The sequence below is a fragment of the Protopterus annectens genome, chromosome 1.part0 (assembly GCF_019279795.1).
Source record: "Protopterus annectens isolate FY-2018-M chromosome 1.part0, PAN1.0, whole genome shotgun sequence".
NCBI lineage: Eukaryota > Metazoa > Chordata > Ceratodontiformes > Protopteridae > Protopterus > Protopterus annectens.
The window spans coordinates 1,370,514,564-1,370,532,530 of NC_056725.1; positions in this window are offsets into that span (position 1 = coordinate 1,370,514,564).

The following is a 17,967-nucleotide window of genomic DNA, read 5'->3' on the forward strand; positions in this document are numbered from 1 at the left end:
ACTGAAGGCCTCAAGGTGCTGTAGTACATTCCCCAAGTCTCTGGTGAGCTCCCTATGCACCAGACCCTGGACCTGACCTTGGGTAACAGCATCCTGTCTGTCTCTGCTCTGAGGGGATGGTGAACACCATCCCTTGAGGTGGTTCCACCTGAAGGTAGTGCAGGACCAGTAGATGATGAGGTCCCAGTGTGGGTCCCAGATGTGATGTGGCCTGGTAACATGGCCAGATGAGGTGGGAGAGGTGGTTCTGCTGGCAACTGTCTTCCCAAACATGCTATTGTGTCACTGTTATAGAACATATGTGGGTAGTAATATTCCACACATTCCAGGATTATGTCTAACAGCATGCATAGATATCCCCATTAACACAAAACAACAGATGTGCAGCAGTCACAGAGCAAACAGAGCTCATGCATATATGGAACCATAGTGGCCCTTATAATGGCATGCAGGTGACATTGTTTGTAACAGGCCACCAATGACAGTGTTTCAACATGGAACATGAATACAAACACATTGCACAAATTGTTGTATAATATGATATATGTCCCAATGGTAGGCCTTCTGTAGACATACCCGTTGAGTTGTGTGATCAGATTGTTGTTGCAGATATGGTGCGGGGAGACAGAGATGTGTATTAACAACTATTATATCCTTGCAGTATGAGGTCCTCAGACCTGTTTCCCTCTTTATGTCTTTCAGGCAAAATGTCCCGGGAGAGACTTCCGATGTACACAGTGCAGGAGAATGATGTCATCATCACATACCCGGTGCAGCACTACCACACCCTGTTCGGGCATACAGTCCATGATCTGCAGGAGAGGACTGCCCTGTGGAACGATCTTGTCCACAGGGTAAATAATGGCCTGTATAACTGCAGTTAAGAGCAGGTCCGACATCGATGCACTGATCTACTCCGCCATGCCCATCGGCATGCTGCTGTGGTTAAGGGGGACCAGCTTGCAACAGGGGTGGTTATGCCATCCAACCCCCTGACACATGTTGAGGAGCTCCTCACCAGCCTTGGGGCACCTGCCCTCCTGCAAACACAAGACCCAGTGGAGAGCATAGTGAGGGTGGTTGCTACCCACACAATGGCTGAGGAGCGTGCAGGTAAGGTCACAGGGAACATCAGTAGACCACTGTTGTGTATCCATCTGCATTTGTAGAGTTTAATCATGCATATGTGAGATGAACTATACATTGTCTGTTGCTGCATTGTAGTAATAAACAGATATGCATAATCGGTAGTATTGTCGGTTTGTACTGTTGATGTACTGTAATGCTGCTCCCACCCTGTACCAATGCCACAGGTGTGGCTACTGACATCACATCTCTCACACAATTATTTAGGTCCCTCTGGTATACCTCTGGGTCAGCAGCCTGTAGATGGTGAGTATGGTGTTTGTTCAGGTTTGCCAATACATCGGCCATGTTATGGCCATGGTATATTCCATGCACACATTTAACACACCTACCCATAATGCTTGCTGTACATGTTCACGTAGTGTTGCTGTTAACTGCACTGCATCACAGTGGTCACCATGGTGGCGTATATGAAGGGTATGTAAGAGTCCTGCAATATAACTAACAACCTGTCTTTGAAAGATGTGTGCACAGAGATGAACATAATGGTGGGACAAATGGCCTACAGTAGGGACATGTCTGAAACATCACCCTTATACAGTGCTACAACAGTGTATATACCACTATTATAATGGTAACTGTTACAGATCTACACTACGGCATATCACAATACTGCATTCCACAACCCGTACAACCTGCAATGTGGTCCTAACATGAGCAATAAATGTGTAATATGGAATCCTATGTTAGGACAGCAAATATGGGGAATACATAACTTCACAAACACTGGAAGCATATGTGTGCATACACTCCAGATAACATATTGTGGAAGCAGCTTTTGAGGTACTGACAGCATGCATTCTTCATGAGTATGGACCTTCCAGCAAGTGCAGATCCTCAATGTCACACCAAAAAATGGTCTGCTGTCCAAGATGTTTGGCCATCAAATTTGCCCACTTATCTGCAACAGAGGCAGCCGTGGCTTGCACAAATCTGACAAACCATGGAATGGATCCCATACCCAACATGTAACACCCAGGAGTTGGACATGTTGCCTTACCTCACCATTGCATATACCATGGCAAACAGTGCAGACAGTCGTGTATGTGGCGAGGATGTATGGGACAGGATTAATGTAGAAAATAAACAGATGGCCATCCAAGACAAATGATGACACATGTTGCAAACTGGTCATGCAGGCTGCCTAGTGACATGCCACAACACTGAGGGAGCTGCAGGAATGTCTAGCAAGTACTGGTTGTGCAGTACCTGTGTCGGCAATTGCTTGGACTCTGCTTATAGATTAGATTAATATATTAGTACTAGGTTAACTGCCCCTGCGAGCCATTTTAAGCCTAGCCAATTATCCCTTGTGAGACTCAAACCCTGCACCTTCTGTTTGTAAGGCAAACGCCTTAACCATTAGGCCACCCTCCCAACCCTAACCCATGGGCCACACTTAACCCTTATCATGATGGTTTGTGGCCCGTGGGTTAGGATAATCAGACGGGACAGTTGTACCACAGGAAACATCAGCCAGGCCTCTCTACAGGTAGCATATACATAACAGCAAAAGTCCCCCAAAGACATGTGTTGTAATGTATACTAGTGTACCAAGACAACATTGGAAACCTACAGACAGTATCACTTAAGATACATGTGCTGCACAACCAACACCTCACCCCACCTCAGGCCCACCATTCTCATATGTACCTTGCTGGTGTCAGTTTACAATTGTATTTTTGCCATTCATTAGCAGGGAATAGGCCGTTACACATGGTGTTCAGAGTTTGGAACATGGCAAAATGACACAAGTGTGTAGGCCATAGCTGTCAAGCATCTGCAAAAAGGCTGAGGATGGGGAGGGGGTGTCATCCTGAAACACAACGGTGCATTGAAGCAGAGATACAAATCTTGCTAAGAATTACTGTATCTGCACGCAGTCAATGTTGTGAATTGTGGCAGATATAACCCTGACTCCACAGCAATAGTGACAGCACTGTATGACCTCCAAGGGCTGTGCACATGAGTTGACCCTGCAATCATGCAGAGTTGAGGGACATTTGTAGGGCAGAGTGACCAAATGCTGGCAAATGCAGATGGCCCATGCTAGTATACTCCTTCCAGGAATAGTGACTACTGTAGTACACATAACAGTAGGTGCAACAAACCATCATGCTAAGGGTGTGCACACATATGCACCAACAAATTGTATGCATCTCAGTCAGCATCTGCCCAACTAACACATTTGTTTGATATTGCATTTGATTGCACAAGTCATATGTCACATATCAGGTTCATGTAATGTTAACATATGCAGTAATGTGGCCCCATGGCATATCAGGGAAAACGGGGCTATATCAATAAGGGTGGATTCACTCTCCATAGCCACAATAAGGTTTGAAGCTTGCCAGTGTAATTGTATTTTATTGGCCATACATGCACTGCTGATGATGAGATCTGTAAATCAGACATCATGCATTCACAAATTACATCTGTCCATGTATCATCCCAGGTATGTGTCGGCAAAACACATAGGGGCTGTGAACAGCAGAGCAAACATAACTGACACACATATACACATTCAGCAATGGTGTGTACACCTGTGGGGTATGGTGCACAGTACATGCCAGAGTGCCAAACAGGTGCACAGCAATACTGTGTACATGGGTGCAGTGTATTCCAGGGGAGGGGGCATCACCTAGTAACACAATCCATGCCTCACAGAGATGTATAATGTTGCTAGTAGGGATTGACTATAGCTGCACTGCATGCTGCTGAGTACCATACGTCATGCATGTTGACAGAAGGGTAATGAGATGTCTGCGTGTAATATCTTTGTGCAACCTCACCAGTAAGTGTGTGTGTGTGTGTGTGTGTGTGTGTGTGTGTGTGTGTGTGTGTGTGTGTGTGTGCGCATGCGTGGGGGGTTAATTTATCTATAAGTGTTATCTGAGGGGGGTTAATGTATGTAGAATGCATGTGTGTGTATGAGTGTGTGTTTGTGTGTGTGACCCTGTATGAACATGTGTGAGTGTGGGGTTGTTGAAACCTCTCAACTTCCCTTAGAAATTGTACAGTACATGGACATGGACAGACACATTAGACAGCAGGAATACTTTTCTGACATGTAATCTCAGGACAGCTGATAGTATAATAAAGTCTGCAGCATGAAAGATGCATTGGGAGGGAAAACTAGACACCAGGGATACTGTTTTATTTGCAATCAGCAGAAAGGTGAAATAATATCCATGTATGCAGCACTAAAGATGCATTGGGCAATTACTAGACAACACCATAGAGTGTTTCCAAATATTACTTTAGTCCACATAAAAAGTTAATAGAGCAACAGATCTTGCATCTACTGAACAATAGTTAAGTGTGACACTCCAGTGCGTGACATTATTGAGTGACTGTAGTAGCCCATAACATATGGGGGCCATGCTCAAGATGTCTGGACAAAACTAGGGTGAACACTTGATGACATCAGGGAGTCTTTAAAAAAATGACTCCAATCAAGTTAAAGAGTTAATGGAGTAGCAGGTCATGTTTTGTGATCACTTTTCTGAGCAATTAGAAGAATGATACGTTAATGATTTGTATTATTGACTGCAATTATTCAAGACTGATGCAAGATGGGGAAATTAAGAAAAAAACTAGGGACATTCTGTTAACTCAGGGACAGGTAAGTAGTATGGCGGAATGAAAAGAAAAAAAAGCAAGTCTGCCAACCACAAACGGTTTATTGAATTGAGCGCTTTCGTTAGGTGTTCGTCCCAAGACTTCTTCAGAATAAAAACAGCTGTAACCAACTTCCGTTTAAAAAAGCAACCAGTGAAGTCACATGTATGAACAGTGCTAGGGTATTGGTTAAAAAACAAGAGGCAAAACGTCATAAATTGAATAACAAATACATATAAAGCCTATTTTTGAAAACTTTAAAAATCAAAATTGATCAACCCTAATCAAACAATGTTTAAAATCTGTCAACATATGTAGACTAAAAATTGAAAAATATTGTCAACATTATACTATATGTGAAATTCAGACTTTCATTTTAAATAACTTGAAATCGACACTGTTTCATTTAAACCAGGTTTGCAAGTAGCACTGCTTCTGAGTTGCCAGAGTAGTTCTACATAAGCTACAAGTGGAGAACTGTTTTCTTAAGGAATGTGTTAGTCGGCAACATATTCCAAAGGGACTTAGAACTTGGAAATTTCCCACAGGTACTGTTGCTGGTTCAGAATTGCACAAGGAACTGCTTAGTTTGTTCAACAAACATAGTTGTGAGTTACTTGATGTTCTTATTAGAGACAATAAGAAGAAAATGAATTATTTAAAAATTTAAAAATTAAAATAGATGCCATCAATGAAGGTTTACACAATGATGTGTTGTTCCAGACTAAAGTTAATGAATACAATGCTGTGTTAGTGAACATTGATAAAGCTATGATTGTACTTAAAAATAAAAAAGGTAAAAAATTGGAAAGGGACAGGCTAGAATATGAACAGGAAAGGGCTTATCCCTTACCTAACAGCAACAGCATAGGTTTTGAAGTAAGGGAGGGGACTACCCACCCTTTAAGGGACCCTGACATGGTTGATGATGATTTGAGTGATATGAATGAGCAGGTTATCCCTTTAGAGGCACCTTTGAGGAGATCAGAGCATCTCCAGAACCGGCAACAACAGCATTATCAAGAGAGGAATGGCAACTTTCAGAACAGCTACAATGGAGGGAGAACATACAGGGGGAGGGGGAGAGCAATGCCAAACAATTGGTAGGGGATGACATAATTACATGTGAGATCATTACCTATGAGACTGGTGATTTTAAGATTTACAACTATAGTGAATTGGAAGTTGATGCACCATGGGCTAACCTTTTTCAAAAGGAACTTAACTTTGTCCCTACTAGTACACCCAGGTTAGATAGTTCTTTATTGGAACTTAAGTTGTTCATAAGGAAATTTAATTTCAAAATGTATTTGAACAACAATGAACATCCTTCCTATAGGAATATAGGAAAATGTCAAAACAACAGCACTTTTAACCCCCCCTTACATCCAACTCTGCATGTATATGAAAACCTTTGTATGGAACAAATCCATAAACTACACCATGGTAAAAACAATGTAGTTATGCACAATTTGACAGATACTGAAATTGATTTGTTAAAAACCATCAGAGAGAGTACTTCTATCACAGTTATGAAACCAGATAAGGGTGGGGGACTGGTCATTATGAATCAGGCTAGGTATGCTGAAACAATGCTAACACATTTGTTCACTGATTCTTATGATGAGATTTCAACAACTGAATTTAACATCTGCTACAGAAATATAGACATTTGTTTAAATGATCTGCTTTTAAATCAACAAATTTCACTGAGTGAGCACAACTTCCTTACAAAAAAACATCCACAAATTCCCACAATTTTCGGCATTCCCAAGATGCATAAAAGTATTGAAAATCCCCCTTTTAGACCAGTTGTGGATGCAAAGGCTTCAAAAACCTTTAACTTGGCCAAATTCATTCACTATCATTTAAAATACATTCTGGACCAGCACAACCACATGTTAAAAGACTCTTGGGACTGCCTTAAAAAGTACAAGGTAATCTGTATAGTGAAAACTTGATATTCATTACTATGGATATCAAAGATCTTTTTACAGTCATACCTTATCAGGCAGGCATTGAATTGTTTTACGAATATTTGTGTTCTTTCACTTCTTTAGGGCACTCTAGGATTTTGATGTTCAGGACTCTTATACTAATGAAGAAAACTGCATTTTTCGATGATGGAATTTTTTTATCTTCATTTCCATTTATAATAAACTTGTTTTGACACAGCGCCTTATTGTGAGCTTTTGTGGTGGAGGTATCGGACTGGCATCAGCTGTTTTGGTTTGTAGGAGTTGTTTTAACAGCGTTTCTTCTTTCTGTGGTTCTTGTTATGGAGTTAATGTTACAACAACTTCATTACCTTTGAAAACCAGTTATTTAAACAGAAAACAGGAGTGGCAATGGGGGCAGCTTCTCCCCCCCCCATTTGTGAACACTGTATTGACCCAATGGGAACTAACCACAGTATTTGAGAATGCACTTTTTAGGCACTGCAGATTTTATGGGAGATACCTTGATGATCTGTTATTTTTTTGGGATGGAAATGAAGAACAGCTTGAGCATTTTTTTTGTTTCTTAAACTCAAGTACTGATTTTCTTAGATTCACTAAAGTACAAAATAGGAAATTTATCAATATTTTGGACATTACTATAAGCAAGGATTTACAGAATCATAGATTTATTTCTATGTTGTACAGAAAACCTACATATTCCTACACACTTACTACATTTTGATAGCTTTCACCCCGTCCATCAGAAAAAAATCTTTAGTTAAAGGACAGGGGGTATGACTAGCAAGGATGGTCAGTGATTGGACACTATTTTTACAGAGGATTGACAAGCTTAAGGGCATGCTTACTAGAAGGGGGTACCTTTGTTGACTCTATTTTAAATGAAGTAAAGGAAAAAAGAAACAATGGTCACTTTTTTCCACTTTTGGGTTTTGCCTTGGATTCAGGTCCGACCAACATCATTAGGACCTCTGCTTTAAACACTAGGGAGGGGGTTACCTATACTAATGCCATGATTCTTACTTTTAACCCCCTTTTTTACAGCATTACAGGCATCTTGTTTAACAATTGGACAATTCTTACTACTGGTGACACTTGTAAACCAAGATTTCAGGACAAACCTTGTATCATATACAGGAGGGATACATAATTAAAGAGTCTTTTGGAACATAATTGCACTGCCAAAAAGGAGGGTTATATGCGTAAATGTGGACATTGTACACAATGCCCCTTTATCTTGGAGATCAATGTTATTTTTATTAGTGGATACGGTAAGGTGTACTTGCATAAAAAGTTCAACTGTCAAAGTAAGCACCTTGTATATATATATATATTGCTATTTGCCAGGACTGTCAATGTTTTTTACATTGGTAAGACTATCAATACATTAAATAAATATATTTACCAAGACGTTTATGATATTAGGAAGGGCAATGGCAACAATGCATCAGCCAAGCACATAGCGGATCACCCAAATCACAACTTTAAGCTTGCTGTTTTAGAACAAGTTTGCAATGAAAATAGTAGGAGCGGGCCAATCGAGTTATTTCTTGAATACGAAGAACTACCCTGGCAGCTCAGAAGCAATGCTACAAGCAAACCTAGTTTAAATGAAACAGTGTTGATTTCAAGTTATTTAAAATGAAAGTCTGAATTTCACATATAGCATAATGTTGACAATATTTTTCAATTGTTAGTCTACATATGTTGACAGATTTTAAACATTGTTTGATTAGGGTTGATCAATTTTGATTTTTAAAGTTTTCAAAAATAGGCTTTATATGTATTTGTTATTCAATTAATGACGTTTTGCCTCTTGTTTTTTAACCAATACTCTAGCACTGTTCATACATGTGACTTGACTGGTTGCTATTTTAAACGGAAGTTGGTTACAGCTGTTTTTATTCTGAAAAAGTCTTGAGGCGAACACCTGACAAAAGCACTCAATTCAATAAACAGTTTGTGGTTGGCAGACCTGTTACTTGCTTTTTTTCTACTCATTTTGTGTACGGCTATTTCAGTAAGTCTAGTATGGTGGAATGTCAGGGTGTGTGTGTGTGTGTGTGTGTGTGTGTGTGTGTGTGTGTGTGTGTGTGTGTGTGTGTGTGTGTGTGCGTGTGTACTGTTAAGCAATGACGTACAGGTCTTAAAGTGCATTTCTTGTTTTCCCCTCACAGGTGGTGAGGTGGGTCAGGTTCCCTCCTGCAGGCAATCTGATGTTGGTGTCCATACAAACAGTGAAAAGGATGATAGATGTGTTGAAGCACAGGCAGGGTTGTCAGGGGTTGAAGCTGCACCATCGTTTGACATCCCACTGTTATTCACCCCATCCCCGCACACAGTCACAATGCCTAGAGATACCCCATCACCAGTGGCCATATCTGAGGGACATTTGGCGGTTGACAGTTGGTGGCATGGGACAGGACAGTGTGGTATCTATGGCACATGTGTCTGGACACAGCAGTCATAGCCAGATGTCTGGTGGGGTACCATATAGGCAGATGTACAAGGGTGCTCGTTGGAGGGCTGTTGGTCATTGTGCCCCTGGCAGAAGTGTCACATTTGGTACCACCAAACGCATGTTTTAGGCCATCATGGAGGTGCAGGCACATATGGAATGGTACACCAGACAGGCTCTGAGGCTGCAGAGGTCTACTCATTCAGCTGTTACTAATAACATTCGTGATCTTGCAGGTGCCCTCCATTATTTTTCAGAGGTCATGGATAGATGGTTGGGTAAGATGGTGGTAATCCTCAACTGTGGAATGTCCATGCTTGAACATATAGTAGGAGTGGTGTGACGGCCATGTGGACGTAGGCCAGCAACAACAACAGCTGGAGGTTGATGTGGATGTGCCAGAACACAGAGCTGTTCCAGTAATGGCAGTACCAGCTCTAGCACTGCAGGGGGAGGGTGCTGTCCACACCACACCACAGCAGGCCACATGCACATGGCCCTGGCCAGTCCCAAGAGGGACCCGGATCCAGTGGACAAATATCATCATCAGGGGAGAGTAGCATACCATGGCTTGTACCTGTTGGTGCCCGTGGAACCCCTGGCAGGCACAGTTCACGTGTCCATGGCCAGAGAAGGTGTACTGCACACCCTGCCAGGTATGGTCTGCAGCTGTCCAACAAACCCCTGTATAGGGCAGCACATGGCAGAACTGTGTGCATGCATACACACACAATACCAACACAGCTAGGGCAACCCCATACCTGCACACACCACATCACCACAGCCAAATTAATAATTAAACCCCTCACTCACAAACATGGTGTCAAACATATGGCTCAGCCTAGGTCACTGGCAAACCAACAACACACCCTGTGCATATGATGATACCTGTGCCACATACCTGTCATTCATAACATCGATGCAGGGACAGGCTAATATGTTTCTGATGCACAGGGTGACTGTACTACAGTGTACCAATGTAATGCTGTGTAACATGTTGTCAGCAGTAAAGTTTAATGCTTACATGTCAGGAAGTGTAGCTGTCCAGCCATGATGCATTATAGCTGTCATTAACACTGAGTGATTGTGGTCTCCATAATGTATTCCATTTGTGTTGTAAGTGCCCATGTGTCTGCAGGATGATGGTCTGCTGTTATATCCTTCAAGGGCTATGGCACTATGATGACACCTTGGCTGTGCCATATCCTGGGTACAGGTCAACACATGTCACAGGTCTGTATAACAGTTACTGCATGTGCCAGATGGCCGATAGTTCTGGGGGTGGTGTATACAGGTGAGTGCATGGTGGCTGATGTCAACAGTCCTTCTACAGTGAACAATGGTAAATGTACTAGGTGGTACACACCACATGCTTGTGTACAACACACACAGAGGCTTTGGTGTTTATGCAATACACAGAGAATACTGTACACATGGATGTATGCACCTGTGCAAGGAACCCATTTTAGCTTATGTAATTCCACCAAGACAGAATAGGCACAACAATAAATTGGGAAATAAGCAGTCTGCTAGTTTATAGTCATTGACAATGGTACTGGCAGGGTATATGTCCCCTTCCCCAATGTAGTACAATCCTCATCTCAGTAAACATAGGTGTGCGGGTGTGGGTGGCACAGCCCTACCCTTTGGAGAGTGAGAGGTGCTGTAGAACTGCAGATAGTGTGATAGACAACTACTTAACCTGTTAACATGAACTGTACAGTATTACAGTCAGCTAAGCAGGGGGATACACTCAACAGTAACTGCAATGATGGTAGCTGTGTCCACAAGAGCCACACCCAGCTATCTACACCAACCCCAGTATCACTGTACACCTGTACAATGGGGAAGAAAGCATTTACACATCTACCACTAGTTGTGATGGAATGTATTTCCACAGGATGATACCTGTGAAATGTTAGCATATGCCAGGCAGTTCTCAGACAGATGATCTCCTGGGGCATGTATATTCTGCAAATGGAAGTAGATTCCTTCACATACACGAACACAGTCTTACTTGGCAACATTGGGACTAGAACCCCTACCTAGGTATGTAATGCTACTGATGTGTGTGGCCTTAATTGCACACACAACACAGCTTTTAGGATGAGGTGTGTTCAGGATACATGTTACATGAAGAACATGCCCAGGCCTGTACAGTATGGTAATGGGGGATGTAGTGGTTGTTTATGGACAATACATAGTGTGACATACTGTCATATACACATTGACAAACACATAACAGTCATACACACATCTAAGAGACCTGGGCTTATCAGTGCTAACTACCTTGTCAATGTGTTCATTCTGTTACAGATAAGTTGCACACAGCACATGCATAACTGGGCTGGATAGTGTTATCCGTTACCTATATGGTTGATGGTGAGAGTGGTCCCCATACAGTGGAACATGGGACATGTACTGGGGGTACCATGGTGTAAAGACAGTATACCCAGCACCCACACCCTACAGTGGATATTTTATGCACTGAAACCCATGATAACACTCTGACATACCCACCATCACACATTGACCAGGGCTGCAATACAACCCCTTGTCTATCCCAATAGTGCTACTACAGAAATATGCATTTAATGCACATGCCACATGGATACTAAGGTGTTGCATTGTCATGGCTCTCCTATGGTCAGCAACATCACTATGCCTAATACTGTGTGGAAAGGCATATTGTATTAGGAGAATGTGGCCTCAGAATGATGTATCCTACAAATATACACACATGCACACATACACAAACTTGCCAGAACTCAGGGGGTATCCCATGCCTATCAACCCATTTGTACAACAGTGTTGTGCTGGTACTGCAAGCCCCAGTTAGCCCTTAGAGAGAAGAGTGTAACAAGGTACATGTAATGTCCGATACAGCAACAGCCACATCTAACTATGACAATGGGGGGGTGCAGTGAGTTTGAAGGGCCTCAGGGTATTTTCAACTAAAGGTCTGCAAACACACAGACACTGTTATTCTCAGTAATGCACACGTACACATTTGTCAGTACTGGGGTCCATCGGTGCAGGTGTTCATAGGTGTGTACCAGGCTATTGTCCATGGAGAGATGGAAAGTGTAGGGGATGTGCATACAGTGGTATCATGCCACCTGCCATGTGCCAGCAGGCCCTCTATCAACAGATACCACAGGGGGGATCCTCAGGGATGCAACATCCAATCATCTAGTTGCCTCTTTGAGAGCCAGTAAGGTGCTCCAGTTGACATGTATGCAACATATATTACATAACATGGTCAGTGTCTATCTTGGAGACCTGTACCCAAGCATGTTCTGTTGACTGCGGTAATGTAGTTGAGGTATCCATGGCATGTGGTTCATACAGGGTGTGGATTCCTAGCTGTGGCATTCATAACACAGCTAGGCAGACATGTCAGCATCAGTCAAGCATAGATTGCCTATAAGTAACCAAGATGGATACCTGACATCTGCACATCTGTACAGAGGACAGACAGACATCAGCTAGCCAACTGGCTATGCATTAAGATGAATGTGTTGACAGACAGACATCTGACACCGATAGGTATGCCATTATTACATGACAGCAGCCCTCACTGACATATGCTATACACACAGTAGTCTACAGTTAATATTCACATGTCAGATCAATATCCAGTAGGAAATATTTAATGAGACACAGCTTACACACCAAGAACACAACAGTGAGGACTCAGAGTCCATCTTTAGATGCAGGGGTGTTTGGTTCCAGCACTACAATCTGCAATCTACTCTTACTTGGGAAAGCAATGTCAACAGAAGTAACATAATGATACACTACATGCCAGAGTAACAGCATATAACCTGGGATACTACCCATGTATGTAACACATTCAAATGGAAAAAAGTGCTGTACAAGCCATATATATACTCAAGTTTGCCAGACAGTAGACTCACACCCCTTGCTACTGTAATGACAGCACATAGACGCATGTTATGTACATGGAATTAAATACACTTATTAAAGATGTCATTACCCTGCTATTTTATCAGAACGGAATGTGAGCACTGGTTACCAGGGCTGAGCCATGCTTAGCAGGCTTCAGCATTGCTGCAATATAAATGCTAAGCACATTTACGCACTGGTAAGTGAAGCCTACATGGTGTAAGCACCTGTACGTTTAACCGTACGTTAGCAGTGCTTACAGTCATGTAAAACTGAACAAACCAGCTTAAAGCTGCTAAAAGCTGCCTTAACCACTCTGTGTCCAACAACCCTTGTTCTGCCCAGCAACAAAATAAACAGCCCTTAAACCCAGGACCCTGCATAGTATGGTCACAGCAGTTAACCACTAAGCCATCACAGCTGTGAAAACAGTTGTTGTTTTTTTCCAGTATATCTGTCAGTACACATACCGAATAGTGTTGAACAACTGCTATGACTTCTACAATTCTGTAGTACTTGTTAGTGATATTACTGTTGAATCAGGTATGTTTTTATATCTAAATATACACATATCAGATAAATACTGTGTGATACATCGGAGAAGGTATATACAGCAGTCATTTAAACATAACAAGGATATGTGTATACATATATATATATATATATATATATATATATATATATATATATATATATATATATATAAACTCATACATAAGTAGATATATGTGTACATGTACATATATGTATACATTCATATATATATATTTATATATATATATATATAGATCTACCTATGTGTATGTGTGTATATATATATATATATATATATATATATATATATATATATATATATATATATATATATATATATATATATATATATATATATATATATATATATATATACACATATACATACATATATATACATATATATATATATATATATATATATATATATATATATATATATATATATATATATATATACATATATGGATATATATTTTATATATAGGTTCATAGGTTCATAGGTTCATACTAGGCTATCTGCCCTAGAGCATTTATAAGCCTAGCCAGAATGTGTTTGGCTTTCGCCACCCATTTTAAATTTATTTTGCTATGCCCTTTTTCGAGGTTAGTATACTGTGCCTCTATCTAACAGTGACACAGAAGTGATACCCAGGGTAAACCTACTATCTCCCATCCACTCATCAAGATTCCTCTTGAAGAGAGTCAATGAGGGACTCTGCCTAACCTGGACTGGGATTTTATTCCAGAGTGAAGGGAGCCTCTGGGTTATGAATCTGTCCCTCCAGCATGTCCTATTTATTTCAGTGCTGAGGTTCAAGTCTCTCAAGCGTAGCTCGATGGGATTTGAATTTTCTGAGGTGCAGCATGTCCATTAATTCCAGGTTGGACATGGCTTTATACGTCAGGCAGAGATCACCTCTGAACAGGCGGTATGCCACTGAGTAGAGCTGGAGTTTCTTTAACTGTGCAGCATATGGCATCTGTTTGAGCCCTTTGATCCTCTTGGTGAGGTACTTTTGGGGTCTTTCCAGTTGCTGCAGGTGTCTGGTAAGGTACATCCCAAAAGGGGCATTGTACTCAGTTATGGGCCTGATGACGGATGAGTAAAGAGGCACGATGACCTCCACTGATCTAGATGTAAATCCCTTCATGATTAGGTGGGCTATATAAAATGTTTTTCTAACCACTTTGGCCACGTGGTTGTCAAATGAGAGATTGCTATCAACTTGGGTCCCCAGGTCCCTAATTACTTCTTCTGTACTTAATGGATTACCACCTATGTGGTAATTTGTGGGCACTTTGTTTTTGCCAAAGGGTATGACTATACACGTTTTGGCATTTAGCTTGAGGCCATGGCTCTGGCACCAGTTGTCTGTTTCTATGAGGCCCTTTTGGAAGATGCTTGTGTCAGCTGGAGAGTCGATTATGGCGCCCAGTTTGCAGTCATCTGTGAACTTGGTCAGCCACAGTCCTTCCGTGTTGGCCTGTACCTCCGAGAAATATATACCGAACAAGAGAGGTCCCAGGACTCATCCTTGTGGGACACCACTTGTAACTGGTTTGGAGTCTGACATGGCTCCAGCAATTCTAACCATGTGGGTTCTGTCCTTGAACCAGTTTGCAATCCATCTAGTGACATAGGGGTTTATATTTAAGCTGGTGAGCTTATCTATAATGCCCGAGTGGGGTATTGTATCGAAGGCTTTTGTGATGTCCAGGTAGGCTGTGTGGACCACCTTCCCCTCGTCAATGGCCTTGGTGACTGTTTCAAAGAAATCAACCAGGATTAAGAAGCAGGATCTGCCCTTAACAAAGCCGAACTGGGTAGGATCCAGTGTCTGTAGGTCTCCAATATCTTTATTTATGAGGTCCATGATGATCCTTTCCATAGCTTTGCAGACCAAGCTAGTCAGGCTTATGGGGAGATAGTTTCCAGGATCTGTTGAGGCACCACCTTTTTCGAGAGGGACCACTGTTGCTGTACGCCACTATTTGGGCACATATCCTGTAGTAAGGCTGAGATTGAACAGTAGTTTTATGTTTGGGTTTAGCTCTTCTTGGAGTTCATGTAGGACGCAGCCCGGGACACCGTCTGGTCCCATTGATGCTGTGTTTTTTGCTTTGGAGAGGGCGGCTCTTAACTGAGCATCTGAGATGTCAGGGGGGGCAGCACTCTGCTGGGATAGATATTTGCCCTTTGGTGGGAGGGGAGAAGTTTGAGCTGAACCTGTCAGCTAGGATGTTGGCAATGTCTGGGTTCAGTGTATTTTTTGTCATTTTGGACTAATTCTGAGCATATCTGGGAATTACCACCCAGGTTCCTAACATAACTAAAGAAAGCCTTGTTATTATCCTTAGTGTCCTGTGCAATTTTCTCTCAAAGCTGGCCTTAGATAATTTTACGAGTGCCCGGAGTTTTTTGCTAATACTGATCAGTGATGCCTTCCCTTTTTGGGATTTTTCTCTATCATTTGGTAGCTTCCTCCTTCTGTTGTATAGTTTGTTTATGGCTGGGGTCCACCAGACAGGACATCTGCCTTTGGAGGATTGGGTCTTGGTTTTATTTGGGATCGCATGATCCATGCATTCCTGAAGGTGTTCATAGAATGCGTTTATAAAGGATTCTGCGGTCTGGGCCGTATTTTCCACAGGCCCGAGGGCTTTGAAGGATTCCACCTCGGTTTTGAGGAGTGTTAAATTTGCTTTAGAGAAGTTTTTCACTGTGGTTTTCTGGGCAGGGGTGGGGTCGGGATGTGAATATCCAGTGAGATTAGTTTATGGTCTGATCTTACCAGTGAGGGATACACTTCTGGCCTGGAGCATAGAGTCCCCATGTTGGTGATGATCAGGTCCAGTATGTTTTCCCCTCTTGTGGGAGTGGTAACAAGTTGTTCCATAGCATTTGAGTTTATAAATTCTAGGAACCTTTGGTCTAGGGTGTTGGAGCTAGAGTAATGCTCCCAGTCTATGTTTGGGTAGTTGAAGTCACCCAATATAATGGTGTTTGGAGAGACCTTCATATTTTCCAGTGTTCTCAGAAAGGCCGAGTGGGGTTCCTGGGTTTGGGAGGGTGGTCTGTAGCAGGCTATAAACTGGAAGGCAGTTTTACCCACTCTTAGTTGCACATGGATAGTCTCTGATGCTTCGTGCTTTGCCACCAACCTGGAGGTGTGGGTATCTTTGATGAATATCGATACTCCCTCCTTTTGTGGTTCAGTCCAAGTTTTGGGGCAAAGCATGGTATGAGGTATAACCTGGTAGTGCTGGGGTTCTCTCGGAGCCCTGAACCAGGTTTCTGTTACTGCACAGATATCGTTGTTCTCCATGCTAAGGAGAGTTTCGAGTGTGCATCTTGAGGTTTAGACTTCTGGCGTTGAGTAGCATTACTCTTAGTTTCTTATCGCTTGTGATACCTATGGAGGTGGGTTTGTCTTTTGAGCCTTGCCTAAAAAGGCACTATGGGGTAGCAAGAGCCTTTGCCAATATCCAAAGCCCAGGGTGACAGGTGCAAGCCATCCCAAGCGAAGCATCGTGGCTTGTCGAGCATATCATCCCAAGCTGACAGGCATTGGATCCCCTTTGAATGACACCAGTACTTAAGCCAATTGTTGAAATTGATCATCTTGTCTTCATATTGTGGCATCATTCTTGGTGAGGGTAAGATGCTACTCAAGGTCAAGGTCCTACCGGCCTGGGCTACATGCTCAGAGAGCTCCTTTATGTCTCTTTTCATGTAGTCCAGGGAGGTACATCTCAGGTCATTCACACCAGCATGGACAATGACTGAGTCATATTTGTACTTACCTTGGAGTGACCTGAGTGCTTGTGTTATGTGGCGGATCCTAGCGCCCAACAGGCTGCTCACCGTGACCCTCTTCTTGTTCAGCCTGGTGAGCGGGACGTCAGTGTGCCTGATGACAGAGTCACCTATTACAAGTGTATCAGGTGTGTTGTTTAGTCTTAAGGGCTGTGACTGTTCGGCACACTGGCTTTGTGAGATATGTGTTGCACGTGTTTTGTTTTGGGGTAGCGGTTGCTTGGGTGTCTGCTTTGGAGGTCTCTGCTGCTTAGGCAGATCTTTATTTAGAGCCTCTGAGTATGTTTTGTGTGATTATGTGTTTGGTTTGCTGTCGTGGTAGGTCTATATAAGACTGGAATTGTAGTGAGTGTGGTTTCTTCTCCTCCTGACTGGTTATGCCAGTACTGAGTTGAGAGAGCTTAGCCTCCAGTTTGGCTATATGGTTGCATCTCTCACATGTGTTGGAATTTGTTGGGAGGAGGAGAGGGTTGTCTGTGTACATGAGGCAGTTGTAACATTGCCTCAAGATTCCCAGATTC